This window comes from Parasteatoda tepidariorum, chromosome 7 (genome assembly GCF_043381705.1).
Source record: "Parasteatoda tepidariorum isolate YZ-2023 chromosome 7, CAS_Ptep_4.0, whole genome shotgun sequence".
NCBI classification, from domain to species: Eukaryota; Metazoa; Arthropoda; class Arachnida; order Araneae; family Theridiidae; genus Parasteatoda; species Parasteatoda tepidariorum.
In genome coordinates this window covers 36,787,180-36,803,031 of record NC_092210.1, presented here as the reverse complement: position 1 = coordinate 36,803,031, position 15,852 = coordinate 36,787,180, and the positions used below count along the sequence as shown (strand labels likewise).

The 15,852-nt window shown below is 25.6% G+C and overlaps 1 protein-coding gene across 1 annotated transcript in view; it reads right to left on the bottom strand.

The window, feature by feature from the left end:
* LOC107455620 (ras-related protein Rap-1b-like) overlaps positions 1-15,852 on the bottom strand; it is a 92,078-nt gene that overhangs the window by 74,342 nt on the left and 1,884 nt on the right. The window contains exon 2 of the mRNA XM_016073247.3: positions 2,291-2,720. The gene's annotated coding sequence lies outside the window, so the exon portion shown is untranslated. The remainder of the gene's footprint in view (positions 1-2,290; positions 2,721-15,852) is intronic.

The window sequence follows — 15,852 nt, the reverse complement described above, 5'->3', positions numbered from 1 at the left end:
TACCGGGACATGTTACAGAACAAAAATTTAATATACAGTAATTTTTACAGTGACAATTACCGTTAAATCACTGAATCACTCGAATTGAATAAATATTGTTGTAAAAATTACTATGTAATATTTTGCGATTAAAATGAATTTCACGGTGAAAGGGATTTTATGAATGATGCAACCTAAATATCGGTACTTTATACCGTAAGTTCAGGCAAAATTTTTTACAGTGTGTGAAGCGATTAATTATAAGCAGATCTGTGTTAATCAATCGGAAAAAATTCAAAAATGAGTTTTGTGAAAAATAAATTAAAATTTGAAATACTCAAATGAAATAAAACGTCGTGTAAGTGAATATGAAAAAATAATAAATAATTCCCTGAACCATTCATGTAATTTAAGGTACCACAATTTCGTGACTAAAGACATGATCAGTATTCCGTACAAACCTCCTTTAATACCCATGCAGGCTGCACTATCAAAAATTCGGCATCAAATTACGGTATGAAGAACCGACAATTTGGAGACATCATCCGTAAAATCCATTTTAACTTATACCCCTTTTTATTGTAAAATATTATACCGTCTTTTTTTACAGTAATATTTACTTAATTGAAGTGGTTCAATGACTTTACGGTAAATATTGCTACAAAAATTACGGTATATTAGATAACATGTTCCTGTAAGCATAGAGCTTGCGGTAAAAAGTACCGACACCTTGCGTTACGGTACATTTTACCATAATTTGATCCGCATTTTGCTCACTACTCTAGCTACGATTAGTAGATATAATGTAAACATAATTGATATTAGCTTAATGAAACATAGATTATCTACCTAAAATCTGGAATCTATTCATAGATTATTTTATACTACTTCATTATTTTGTAAAAACCATTTCACATTTTATTTAAATATTTATATTAAAATATTTTTTTATCCTGTTATTCTGCAAAATTATTTTTAAAAAGATACCATACTTTAAATTAATTTGTAATACATTATTGGTAATTTATTATTCATAATGAAGTATGGGTAATTCATCATATAATAATTTTAAAAATACATTGAAAAATTTTTACATGATCTTTTCTTAAGTAACATTATATTTCTAATGTAAATTAATAATGAATGGTGCTGAGTGAATAATTTTAGATACTGTTCCTACAGGGATCTACAAGGGAAACTATAATAGAGAAAATATAATATTACAAATACGAACTATAAAAATAAGATAACATATTTGTAGAAATTTAATTTCGTTCATTAAGTAGTTTTGAAAGCATTTTATGAGACAACTTACATATTGAGCATATTTGAAATTAAGAAAGTTGAGCTGTATAGAAAATTTTATTTGTTTTAATTATAGTAATAGTTTTTCAGGATATTCATATAAAGTGTAAATTTAAAAATTTGAAAAAGAAATTTAAAAATTATTTTAAAAACTAACATTCCATTAATTACTTCAACTTTCCATTCTAATGATCTTCAATACATAGAAATTAACCTTGATCTTATGCTAAATTTTTGTTATAATATTTAAATTTATTTTTCTAATCTTTATAGTTTAAGTTTATAAATTCTATTAAATTGTAGCTGACATTGAGTGAACGCATATATTAAGTAAACAGAATGAAGTTTTTTTCAAATTAATAATAGCTATAAATCCTCATATCAGGAACTTATACACTTTTTAATGAATGAATTTTTTAAATAAAAAAAAAGTAAAGGAAATGAATGTTTTAAAAAAAAAAGTACTTTTACAATTTTTTTCAAGTCTCAACATAAAATATCTATTTAGTAAAAACATCTGTTTGGATATACATAAAAATATGTGAAAACAAACTCTTTTTTTTAATAGCAAAGAGATAATTTTATCATTAATTTATTTAGATAAAGTACATAAATTCATTTATTTGAATACCCTTACTTACTAAAGGCAAAAATTTGCATTAAGTACGAAGAAATCATATATTTTAAATGTATTCTTAACTAATCTTTAACACAAATTGTCGAATACTAATAAATAATATCTAACTGGTCTAGTATTGTCATACATATATGTTCAGGAAAAAGGATATTTCAAAAAGTTGAATGGTTTCATGCTTTCACTGTTTTCTTTCATTTAGTTAGACAACAAAAAGTTAAATACATACGCTACGAATTCTTCTAATAATATATTTCAAGTACTTAAATATTCGATAAAAATATAAATGTATTTATTAAATTTTTATTATATGTTGTTTACGTTAAAGTATAAAAATTATAAATACAATAAAGAAATAGCATTACTTACTACCTTAGCAATTGTGCCAGACGAAAAAGTACAGCCCAAACAATTGTAGACAGTTTCTTCCCTGGAGACTGTAAGCGATTGAAAAAAGTTGAGAGAAACTTTTCCAAGATTCCTTTTTTCCCGACACCTAACCTTGAATGTCTTTTTCCCAGCAGTATCTAGAACGAAATGGTTGTAAGTACAGAGACGAAAACTTGAGGCCTGTCCGGATTTATTGGACTGTGCGCTGGAGGTGTGCGCTGGAGTTGTGCGCAAAGTCCTGACTTCGGGAAAACCTTGGTACTTTTCTGGAATTTTTTTTTTCTTCGTTAGGGAGGAGATGATGGTATTCAGAATTCAAAATGTGCCAGGCGAGATTTCAAGAAGTACTAAAAGATCTTCCTCTTCTTTTGTCAGAAGGTGTCCTAATCGATGAGACATCTGTTGCGTTGAACTAAAATAAATAATTCATGTTTAAGAACTTTTTCTGATCTTCGTTGGGTCTCAGTTACATTAAAAATGAATAAACCTTTTGGGTTATTAAGTTAATTGTATTCAGTTTGGTTGTTCCTTAACTTCTATTAATAAATTATTAATATATAGGCTTGAGAAATTTTCAATTCATAATTAAAAATAAATAAAATAAAATAGGGTATTTCTGCTTAATTTTTAAGTTGGAGATACACTATAAAAAATTCCGCATCAAATTACGGTATTAAGAACTGACACTTAGGGAGCATCATCCTAAAATCCAATTTACCGTAAAATCCATTTTAACCTTAAAATATTATATCGTAACTTTTACAGTAATATTTACTTAATTAGAGTGATTTAGTATTTTTACAATAATTATTACTTTAAAAATGATATATCAGATTCATTGTTCCATGACATGTTTCGTTAAAAATGAATTGTACGCTAAAATGTACCGGCATCCTGAGAGTCAGTGCTTTTTATTGTAACTTTATCCGGAATTTTTTACAGTTTAGTTTCTTTAATTTTTTTTTATCAAGTAGCATTTTATTAATTAAATATATTATTCAACCGGTACTGTTCTGATTTTTCATTTACAGGCTTTATAATGACTTTAGTTAGACAACATGCATCGTTCGTGTAGTTTCAATTACTTTTTCTTGGCAGAAACTTCGTTCAAGGCCATTTGACTATGTTTATTGTAGGGTTAAAGAATATATGACTGATTCTATATTGCTTACTAAAAAATAATGATAAAAGATAAGAAGAAATAATTGACTTCTTTTTTTTACCTCGGAGCATTATAATTCTATACATAACATAATTGTATGCATGGAATCATTTTTTAAAGTTATAACGTCGTATATTTTTCAAAATGTAAAGTCTAAAATATTTTCAGTATTTTGTTGTATACATCAGTATTTTGGTTTTTTTAGAGTGACCAAGTTTATAAACCATGATTTGAAGACAAAATAAGCAGGGCGATTTGAGGAAACCTATATATTTGAAAATATGAAATTATATAAGCAAGAGAGGCTATATTCAAAATTTGATAACTAATATCAAAACAGAACTGTTTTCATCAAACCTGATTTCATTACTATGTTTTGAAATATATAATAATCTGCATTTGAACAAATGTAAAATAAATAAATACATAATTGTGATTTAAAAAAATTTAATTTTTTACTGAAATTATTTTAAGACGAGTCCAGCATTTTCCTCTGTTGGTTTCAGCAAAGTGCTTTTCTTTTGCTTTTTGTTTGTAAGACAAAACTATCTTGTTTAAAGAAAAACATTAGCATTTCCGACTTTCTTTCTTTGATATTTCAATGTATATAAACAAACTATTTGACTCATAGAGAATTTCTAGAACATTTGAGGACACGTGTTAAGATTTGAGCACATTTTTTGCACCGAAATTTTCGTGTACAATTGATTAAATTCAAGGACTGTCCTCGAGTTTTGAGACCTTCTGGACACCTTAGGATATTTATACATATTTCTTTTATGTTTACATATATTTTTAACGACTTTAGGACAAAATACTTTTTTTTATCAGAAATTCCACTTGAAACCAATGGGATATTTTAACAATATATTAGTGATAACATTGCTTTATTATTAATAAGATAAAAAGTAAAGAAAATAACAGATAAAGAAATAAAAAAAGAAATGAAGTAAAGTACTAAAAATAAAAAAATGTCCTTTTTTTTGTATTTGAATATTATAACTCCACACTTAACGCACTTTTTATCGATGAATTGATTGTTAAAGACGAACTTTTTATTCTATAAAAAATTTAAGTACCAATGAATTTACAGAATACATTAGATTTCCGGTACAGTTCCTGTTTTCTACTTAAATATCTTTCAACAAATTAACTTAGACAAAACACTTATGCTTAGTCATTTCTGAAACTGCATTCGAGCCAAAATAATATGTTAACGCTGTACTTGGGTAAAAGAATTATCAAATTTTGCACTCAGTATTAAAAACTTTGGGATAGAATAAGAGAAAATAATAGAAGAATGATGATAATAGAAGAAAGAGAATAATGATTTCTTTTAACTCAACATCTTAATACAGTACATACTGTTATCGTTTTTATCAATGGAATAATTTTTAAAGACATCTCTAGTAAAAAACATTCCAAGATAGCTTGGGTAATTATCTTGAATACTCATGATTTGATCAAATAAATTCAATTTTTCGTTTGCAAATATTTTATTGATTTTATTTATAATTTATTTTGTCAAGATTGAGAGAATAACTTATCTTGTGAAGAACTTTAATTCGTTGTTTAATTCAATAATTCTTTAATTCTTTCTTCTCATGCATGTGAAAAAAAATTTTGGGGTTGAAATTTAGATGCTCTTATAACTAATAAGAAACACATAAATTCTGCAAAATTTTAGTTTTTGAACAAAAATTTTCATAAAAAAGCTAAATACTGTTAACTTTTTGACAAAAGTTATCATTATTAAAGCATCGTTCACCAATACGAACTTAATAATGAGTTTCCTGTTAGCCGACACTGAATTTGTAATTCCGTTCATTTAGAAATCTGGGAGCCGGTTCAAATAATATGTAAGATTGCTGTAGTTGTAGTTTATTTACGTCGCACTAGAGCTACACAATGGGCTATTGGCGACGGTCTGTGAAACATAACTGAGGATGATCCGAAGACATATCACAATTTTGATCTTCTGCAGAGGAAATGGCACCCCCGCTTCGGTAGCCGGACGACCTACTACACGCGAATAATATGTAAGAAATTAAGAGTTAATGAGTTCCTATTATTTGTTGATAACATGATGTATTAACAATGCTCGGGCAATAAAGTTTTTTTGAAAAAAAATTTTAAGACGTAAGAATAATTAAATTTGAAAGACAAATTTACATTTTTTCAACAAAAAAGTTCAGTTTTGTGATCTTTCTATTTTTGATAAAGAAACGAGTTTCTTAAATCACCAAAATTATGCTTATTCGATGCTTAAATGGCCCATTAAAAGTTATATCAATGATCAGACCAATAAACTGTTTTGACCAAGAAAATACATAGTGATAATTATTATGAATGCCACATGTGATAGCTAATCATAATTATTATGTATGATTGCAGCGCTTACTCTTGGCCAGCCAGATATTCCTAAACCTGTAGAATGGCAAAGAAATCTAAAAACAGATTTGTCCAAGAAAGTCAAAATTTCAACTCCCTTTCCCATAATTTGAATAAAATTTCGGTTTTGTTATTTTACTACAGCATAAATAATTATATTCCATATAATTATATTCCATATATTTAAATTATTATTTTAAACATATATCTCTTTGAATTGCCATGAGAAGCAAAATGTGACATTTTATCTTTCATAAATTAGTTTATTTACACGCAATCCCACTCTGAGAAAAAAGTATGGTCAGAACTAACTGAATATAATACATTTTATCATGTTTCTGGCCCTATGAGAGCACCAAAAAGCTCGGTAATCTTGAATGAAGCGCTTTGGTAATGCTTTTGGTAATATTAACTGTAGAATTTGGTCTTGGAAATTTACTAAAATTTGATAATTTGATACTAATGCAATTAATAAATATAGTATAATAATTAATAACATCATATAATTTGATTAAACATGATGCCTTAGAGCAAAGCATGAAACCCATTTATTCGGTTAATTTTAACTTTCAGTTTTTTGCGTTTTACTAAATGTGTGATAATAAGAATTATAATTTTGAAAACCAGAATTTGCGGTTAATTGTTACTTCATGAACTGAAAAACTAGAAAATGAATTAAAAAATTACAAAATGAATTATTTAAATACTGTATATTTCAGTTTCACTAATTAAAATTATGTTTTTTTTTTACCTAAAATGTCATTACCATACAATGCAGTAATTTTACTGGAATTTTTTTTCTCTGTGTAATATATATTCTTAAAAAAATATTTTAAGATATAAAGTTCACTAAGATTTATGATTTTTATATAGTATTTATAATTTTTATATAATGATTATAATTTTCATATAGTATTTATAATTTACAATTTTTGTATAGTATTTATAATTCATAATTTTCATATAGTATTTATAATTTACTATTTTTATGTAGTATTTACAATTTATAACTTTTTGTTTAGTATTTATAATTTATGATTATATGATTATTATGTTTATAGGATTATTTATGATTATTATATTTATATGATTGTTTATGATTATTATATTTATAACAGTTTTTATAATTTATAATTTTAACATAGTATTTTTGAGTTATAATTTTTACATAGTATTTGTAATTTATATTTTTTATGTTATTTTCAACAATACTGCAATAATATACAATATAAAAAGTATTTCAAGCCTAATATAATGTTATAAAGATAACTTATCTATTATTGTTTGAGATTGCAAACAAATCGTTTTTGTCATGCTACACTAAAAACGATTTTTAATTTTGTTAAAAGAAAAGACATTAGTACTTTCTATCCCCCTAAAATATTTAAATCATTTAGACGTTTTTTGACCATAAAATGATTCTAAAAAGCAAATCCTTAAAGAAAAAAACTAAGAATATGAACCGACAGCATTTTTTTTACTTTATCTACAGAGCAAAAGGCCATTAATATAATAAACCCCATCATTAACTTTTATGTTAAAAAAAGCGTCATACGAGATGGATAATTTTCGATCCTCATTGTCTGAATGCTCTATTTTTATAGTTAAGAAAATAAATATATTTTATTATGCCAACAGTAATAAAAGAGTAGGAGGATATTTACTATGTATTTTTTAATATTTATTAAAGTAACTTTCTTTGGATTATTCTAGTTTAGTTTTATTTTATTATCATTTTCATGAAAATAAACTTTTATCGTAACGGTTTCTAGAATGGCATTTATTATCCTGCCTGTTTATTCACAACCTCATTAAAGATGTCTGAAATCTAACAAACATCGAAAGTCATAAAAAGATTATTAAGTGTTAGATTTATGATAATCATTATATGAAATTGCTTAAAAAAATTCAGCTAAGCGTTGAGGATATGAAAATTATGTAGTTAATGAATGAAAGGATATTTTTTAAGTGTTCATTTTTAATAAATGTGGGTGAAGATGTTTTAAGCCACTTTAAAATTTTATTAACTTATTCTTGTTACTTGTAGTTAATAGAAAATATATTATAATGACGCATTTAAAATATTTCAAATATGTATCAAAAACAGTTTATTAAATTTCTTACTTTTTATTCTGAGCAGGAGAAAAAAAATCAAAACGTGAAAAAATAATTTAAAATTTTCCTTAAAATTTTTAAGACTTGATGGTTAAGAACTCTAAATTGCAATAATTTCAGTTAAAAGGCTTTCCTTTAATTTAAATTCTCTTCTCATTTCTTTTTTTTAAACATATAAAAATAATTTTAATTATTTAATTATTTTAAATTTTGAAGTTTTAAGAAGTAATGCCTAATAATACTTCTGCTATTATTGTCACGATTTCCAAGTAAAAAATATAAAGAATTTGTGAAGGACAAATTGTTGTATAAATTTTAATGATCATAATAAATTTTACTTTTTAAAATCAGTTTAACCTCTTCAAGCAGTTGAGGTAAATTTTTTTCCGTATAGTGTATTTCCGTATATAATAGTGTTTTGTTATAATAGTGCTTATAGTTAATAAAGTTTTTCCGTACATAAATATTTTCTTTTTTGTGTACTTACATAGGTGATGTTTATAACAAATTTGTTCAATGTTCGTCAGTTATTAAATGTTAATATATTTAATTAATTAACAAAAACAGTTTAACCTTTATATCTGATAAATTTAAAGCTTAATTGTATAAAAGAAAAATATTTCGAAGCAGAAGAAATGTGTTTTGTCTTAATACAACTCTTAGACGAAAAGCTAAGAATCAAAAACAGAAGCAGTTTTTTTTACAATTCCTAAAACGTTTTTAAAATATAAAATAAGTGCAGCCCTAACTAAATAATAATAAAAAAGAACCACATCCAAAAAAGGCCAGAACTTTTAAATTTTCTAATACTCCATTATAAACATTAAAATTTTTCACTTTCAACTTAATTTTAATCTTCATATCTTAACTATTAAGACTTTCTTAAAATTTTTAAAAAAATAGTAAATTTGATTCTTTCTTTGGCGTTTTTATATCAAATTGTAAGGATTGTTTAAATGAATTTTCGCTTCATTAGTTCCAATCAGATTTTTCTGAAATATTAACTTAATGATTAAAATTTAAAAAAACCTATTAAACCTTTTTTTTTAAATTTTGCATATTCACAGAAATGAAGATTTGTTTCATTAAAACATTATTCCAAATTGTTATATTAAAACTCACCTCTACTTTTGTGAAACTCAACTTCATGTGTGTGAGTCATTCCATTACAAGTTACTGATTGTTTCAAAATAATGACAGTTATTTAAACAAATGTAAGCAACGCAGAACATAAAAATTGTTTTATTATCCATTGAAAAGTTTTGCATAAAAGCAATACTTGTGGAGTAATTCGCAATCTCACATATTATGCCTACACTGAAAAATTCCGAATCAAATTACTGTAAATCACTTTGGGTGCATCATCCATAAAATTTATTTTTACCGTAAAATACTAAACCGTAATTTTAAAAGTTATATTTATTTGATTAGATAGATTTAGTGTTTCTACGGTAATTATTACTGCTTAAATTATGGTATATTATATTTTTCGTTCCTTAATATGTTCCAATAAAAATAAATTTTACGGTAAAAAATACCGACAATCTGAGTTCCGGTACTTCTTAAGGAGTTTTTTATAGTGTATGTATTATAATTTCACACGCAAATTTTTTAATTATATCACCAAAATGAAACGCTAATAGTAAGTGTCTGAGCTATCGGAATAAAAAAAACTTTTCTTTATTAAAACACCCTATATTACACGCTATTTTACCACGTTTATATCAACTTGCCTTCGTTTGGGTGGAATTTTGTAATCGATTTTAAACTAACTTCCCGACTAGCTATAGACTTCAAATTTGGCACATAGTTCAGAATTGGATGACAATGCATGAAAATGAAGAGAAGCAAAGACATACAAAGTAAAATAAAATTAAAATTAAAGAAAAATTCATATTTTCGCTATTGTCTTTCGTTGTCGATTCGATTATTTCAAATTAGTGTCACATGTCAGTTGAAAAGTTTTGTATACAGTGAATGAAAAAATTGAGATTTTGGAAGTGAGTACGAAAAAAAATCAAAATAAAAATAATATTTTTAAAAACCACGTTTTAGTGGAGAATAATAATTAGAAAACAAAAATTTGAAAAACGAAAAACGTGGGGAGCATGAAATACATAACAGTACATATGCACATTTTCTTACTGATATACATGCACAACCACATACACATCCACATATATATCCACATGCACATGCATATAAACAAACATATTCCACAAACACATCCACATTCAGATACAATTACAGATATACATACACATTTTCTCATGAGCACACATACTGTTACTGTTATGTATTTCATGCGCCCCACGTTTTTCGTTTTTCAAATTTTTGTTTTTCAATTATTATTCTCCACTACAAAAACGTAGTTTTTAAGAATATTATTTTGAATTTGATTTTTTATTTTTTGAATTAAACTTTCTCTCACGTCATTTTTTTATTAAAAAGTCATTACAGCATTCATAGATATTTATTTCACACATTTTTCAAGTATTTAAGTAAATTAGCTTAATATTATACAATAGTTTATAACTTAACCGATGCAGAACTACGAATGGAGTATATTCGATCACATAATCTAGTGTTAGAACCGCAGTATTCTCTTTACTCGTAAAATTCACCAAAGGCACTTTTTCGAAGGAGAACACTTTTAGTTCATTTTCTAAAAAATATGTATTGCTGAATCAGTTAATTTCCTCTACTTCCTGACTAGGTTCGCCACCTAGATGCGACTAATCAGATCTTAACAATACAGCATTACGAACGGAGTACGTTCGGTAGCATAATCTAGTATAAAAGCACCACGATCGAAGATTCTTTTTATCCGTAAACTTAGCCAAAGGTACTTATTTGTAAGGGGGAATACTTTCAGTTCATTCTCTAAAAGATGATAAAAAGCTAAATCGGTTAATTTCCTCTACTAATTGACTGGGTTCGCTTCCAAAATGTTTCTATCAGATTAAACTGTCTTTGATCTTTTTAAAAATATATATTACATATTTGTGCCTTGAAATAACAATATTAATTTATAAAAGCCGCTGCATAAATAATATATTATCACTAAAATATATCAAAATAAGATCATGAATGAATCTACTTTATTACTATCCCCTTTTTACTTGGACTAATTCATTATAAACCGGAGTCTTGGGATAACAATATTAATTTATAAAAATTTGCAGCTTAAAATATATAGTATCAAATAAATAAAAACGTATTATCAAATAAATAATACCGCTCTGAATGAAACGGTTTTATTATATTGCACGTTTAAAAAATATTAGAGCACTTTTCACTACAAAATCAAATTTGTTGCCTCATTATTTTGTTACTGAGTTTAAGCCAGTTATCGTATTTCTTAAACTTGGTTACCTTATGCCATGATCTAATTTGAATATATGGTTGAAAGCTTTATTATAAATTTGCTACATAAATAATAACAAAATGTGAGAAATTATTAATAATATCATAATATATCCTATGTTATTAACGTTTACAAAAAGATAATTAGCATATCCACCTATAAAATCAAATAATTTTTTATATTCTCTCCCAACTTATAAAAACAAAGAGCTCTTTCTCCTTTTCTTTTTACATTGTAATACCTCTCTTCTGAATCTGGTAGTACTTAAAACAATAATCGGGAGTAGATATCACTTTTTTACAATTAAAAATATTCCGTATGTAAATACGTAAAAAGTATTTGCACTCAGATTGCTGATACTTTTTACCATGAAATCCATTTTATAGTATAAGGTTTAGTAACAAAAAATTTGATGTACCATAATTTTTACAGCAATATTAATCGCAGTAATATCCCTGAATCACAGTAATTAAAAACATTGCATAAATATTACGATAAATTTGATTTTAGGGATGCTGTACTACATTTTACCATAATTTGATACAAAAGTTTTTACTGTGTACTCTAAGAAGTAAAGATAAGTAAAACAATAAGATATTAAAACTAAACGAAAACAAAATAAATAGAACGAAAAATATTAAACTGCTGAAAGTTCCAACGCCAATATTTATTTTATTTTACTTTCAGTAATCGTTAAAAAATAAAATAATGAAAAATAACAAGCTAAAGTATTTAAAGCGTAGAAGCTAGTGCTTTCTTCCTGAAAGCAAGAATAAAGACTTAAATTATTAAAAACAAACTAAGGTAGTTTTGATATTAGTAATTTTTCTCATTCAGTTATAGTAATAGTTAAAAGAAAAAAAAGCAAATCCATTGCATTCATGTAATATTTTGAAGTGAGTGGTATTTTAAAAATGCTCGAAGTTCGTGTTGATACTTTTATCAGTTATTTACACTGGTATAAGAAATTAAGAAAATTCGCAGACTTGGTCGATTATCTCTAGAACTACTGGACCAATTTTAATTAAATTTTAAATGTGCATACATTGATACAATACAAAACAAATAACCATTCAACAATTGTAATACACAAGCATGATCATGCGTAACACTCGTTGGAGTCGGAAGGTATGAAACAGCTGTTACCGAATAAACAAAAAATATGGAATGATAGGGGGTATGGTCCCCTATACAGGCCTTGCAGCGTGATTTCATACTTGAAATAATGCAGTATATCGCTTCCTATGGCAATTGGCCTGAATTGTCTTGTGGCAATTTCATACCTTCCGACTCCAAAGAGTGTTACGCGTGATCGTAAGTGTGTATTAAAATTGTTGAATGGTTATTTGCTTTGTATTGTATCAATGTATGCACATTTGAAATTTAATTAAAATTGGTCCAGTAGTTCTAGAGATAATCGACCAAGTCTACAAATTCTCTTAATTTCTTATACCAGTGTATTTATAGAAAGGAATTTAAAATATTAATGCAAAAAATTAATAAAATTAGAAATAAAAATAAAACATCCAAATGGAAAAAATACGCTTAGCAGCAGAGAAACCAAGAGGAATTAAACAAATGAGACAATGAAGAAAAATTTGTAAAAAAAATTTAAAAACATTGAAAAAAAAAAGACACAAAAACAATGAAAAAAGCATTTTTCACCAGTGTATTTAGTAATATTTATAACTCAAGGGAAATAATATAGATGAGTATTACTTTTATTTGAAAATTCTGACGAATTATTAAAGAATATTTTTTAAAAACTGTCATTTAAAACAGATGTTATTTTCTGAATTCATTGATTTTTACTAATATTTTCTGTTGCTGTTTTTGACATTTATAGAGAATTAAATAATTTTAAAGACACATTTGTAAAAATTATAAATTTATACGAAAAAAAAAGATTTATAAAATAAAGTAAAAATTTATATAGTGCTATATTTCATTTTATTAACAATTTTAAAGCCGTATGTAAACACTTTCACTCCCATTTGTCTCCACCTTTATCAAGGACGATTGTTTTCCTTGAAAACCTTTGGAACTTTCAGTTTGTCTAGGATCAAGAAAAATGCGTTCTAATTATATCATACACGTTACTTAAAGTAAAGATGCCTTTTAAGCTAAGTTCGAATTCCTTTGACAGAAATTCACATTTTGATTACGTGATTAAATGACGCTGAGGAATAAAATCGAATTAAATGACGTTTTATATAAAATCGTCGTTTTGATGTACTTTTAAGGACACATGTCCTCAAAGAGATTGAAAATATTTTATGTACAATAAAAGAAATTCGAGGGCCTGTCCTCAAGATTTGAGGACGTCTGGTCAACTTATAGGTTTCCTCCTCTTTTTCCATTTATAAATTTTAAACGACTTAGATTTAGCACTTCAGAACTTTTCCTTGAGACCAAAGGGATATTTTAACGATATATTAGGAATAACAATGATTTACTATGCATCAAAAATAGGATAAAAAATTAAAGAGAATAATAGAAAAAGAAAGAAATTATTGAAAGAAATAAAAAATGATAAAAGTTATGTGATGCAATCTCTTTTTTTTTTTTTTTTTNTTTTTTTTTTTTTTTTTTTTTTTTTTTTTTTTTTTTTTTTTTTTTTTTTTTTTTTTTTGCTTCAAATATTTTTATCTCCACACATAAAATAATTTTTATCGATGAATTGATAAATGAATAATTACCATTTAATTCTATAAATAAATTTAATTCGAATAAAATTTTATTTATAGAATATATTAATTATCCGATAATATTCCTATTTTCTGTTTAAATATCATTCAATAAATGCAAATATCTTCACTCTCATTTGTCTCCACCTTTATCAAGGACGAATGTTATCCTTGAAAACCTTTGGAGCTTTCAGTTTATCTAGTATCAAGTGAAATGCGTTCTAATTATATCACACACGTTACTTAAAAAATAAAGATGTCTACTATGCGAAGTTCGAATTCCTTTGATATGATTGATTATCTAAAAATTTAAGTGACGTTGCAAATAACTTCACCGCTATGTTCTGCAAGTTGTGGTAAGATTAAGTAAAGAATATCATGACATTTAGACTTTTTTTCTAATCCAGATATATATTATAACAATTAAAATAAACAAAAAAGCAATAATATATTTTTTTAGTCAAACAGTGAAAATACATAATTATAAAATAATGTATTTATTTTTTAATGATTTGATTATAATATTGTTGTCTGGAGCGCAATGCAAGTACGTTTGGAACGCAATGCAAAAATAAAAATAATTTGGTAAAGAAAAAGCAAATTAATTCTATTTTAAAATGTATATTCAGCAAGCCCTCCTCTGAAAAAACTATTCCTGGAAATCAAAGGACATTTATTTTATTTCAAAATCTTGTCCAAATTTAGTGCGTAGTGATAGTTTTTAAAATAATATCATTTTAATAATGTTTTAATTAATGTTTTTTTTTAAATTATGATTTAATGACAATTTTTGCATTTCTTTTGAACTGCAACAAAACTTTGAAGATTTAATGAAATTTCTTAATCTTAAATAAACCATATGTAATTTTAATACCAAAATCATACTATAAAATTAAACTCATAAATCTAACATCACATTGAGAAAACATAATTTTTTCTGTTAACAAAAATCTGGTGCCAAAATATTAATAAAGCAAAAAATTTGTGAATTTATAAGATATAAGTGATCCTTGCAATTTAAGATATGACAGCATTAAAAGAGTTTACAACAAATGAAGAAATTTTCATAAAGAAATCCACTTAATCATGTTAGTATTTCCTACGAATACTCTGATAATTATCACAATCAATAACTTAAAACACAATCTTAGATGAAGTCAAAATCATTTTGTAGCTTGAAATTATTTTTACATTCAAATATACAATAAACTCTTGATGCCAGTACAAACTTCAGGAATACGACCGGGATCAATAATTCCAATATAACGTCAAAAGCTTTTTGACTTTAATCCAATACTTTAAGTAACACATTAAATATTAAATACCTGTGAAAAATACTCAGGTGATATTCGCATATCACATAGCAATAATATCAGGAACAAGAGTATCGGGGACACATTTCAGAAAAAATTTTTAAACATTCATGCATGCATTTTGAATTTTAAATGAAGATAAAATTTAAAGACTCCATTGAGAAATCACTTTTCTAATTCTTAGACCCTACTTACTAATGTCACTTCAATACTTGTTCGAATTATGAAACAATTACAATCAAAAACAATTTGATTAAATATGCATCGATATTTTTTTTTAAAAATGTGTATTTCATGAATTTATTCACTTTTTAATTACTATAATACTGTTTTTAAAATCTGGAAGAAAATAATATCCGGTAGAATAAAAAATTTTAAAACTAAAACTAAAGATTATATTATAAAATCTTGAAGCGTTTTTATCATTCCTGAAACCTGATTACACTATGCTGATGCGACTTATACGTACACTTAAGTTAAAAAAAGAATATATATATATATATTGAAAC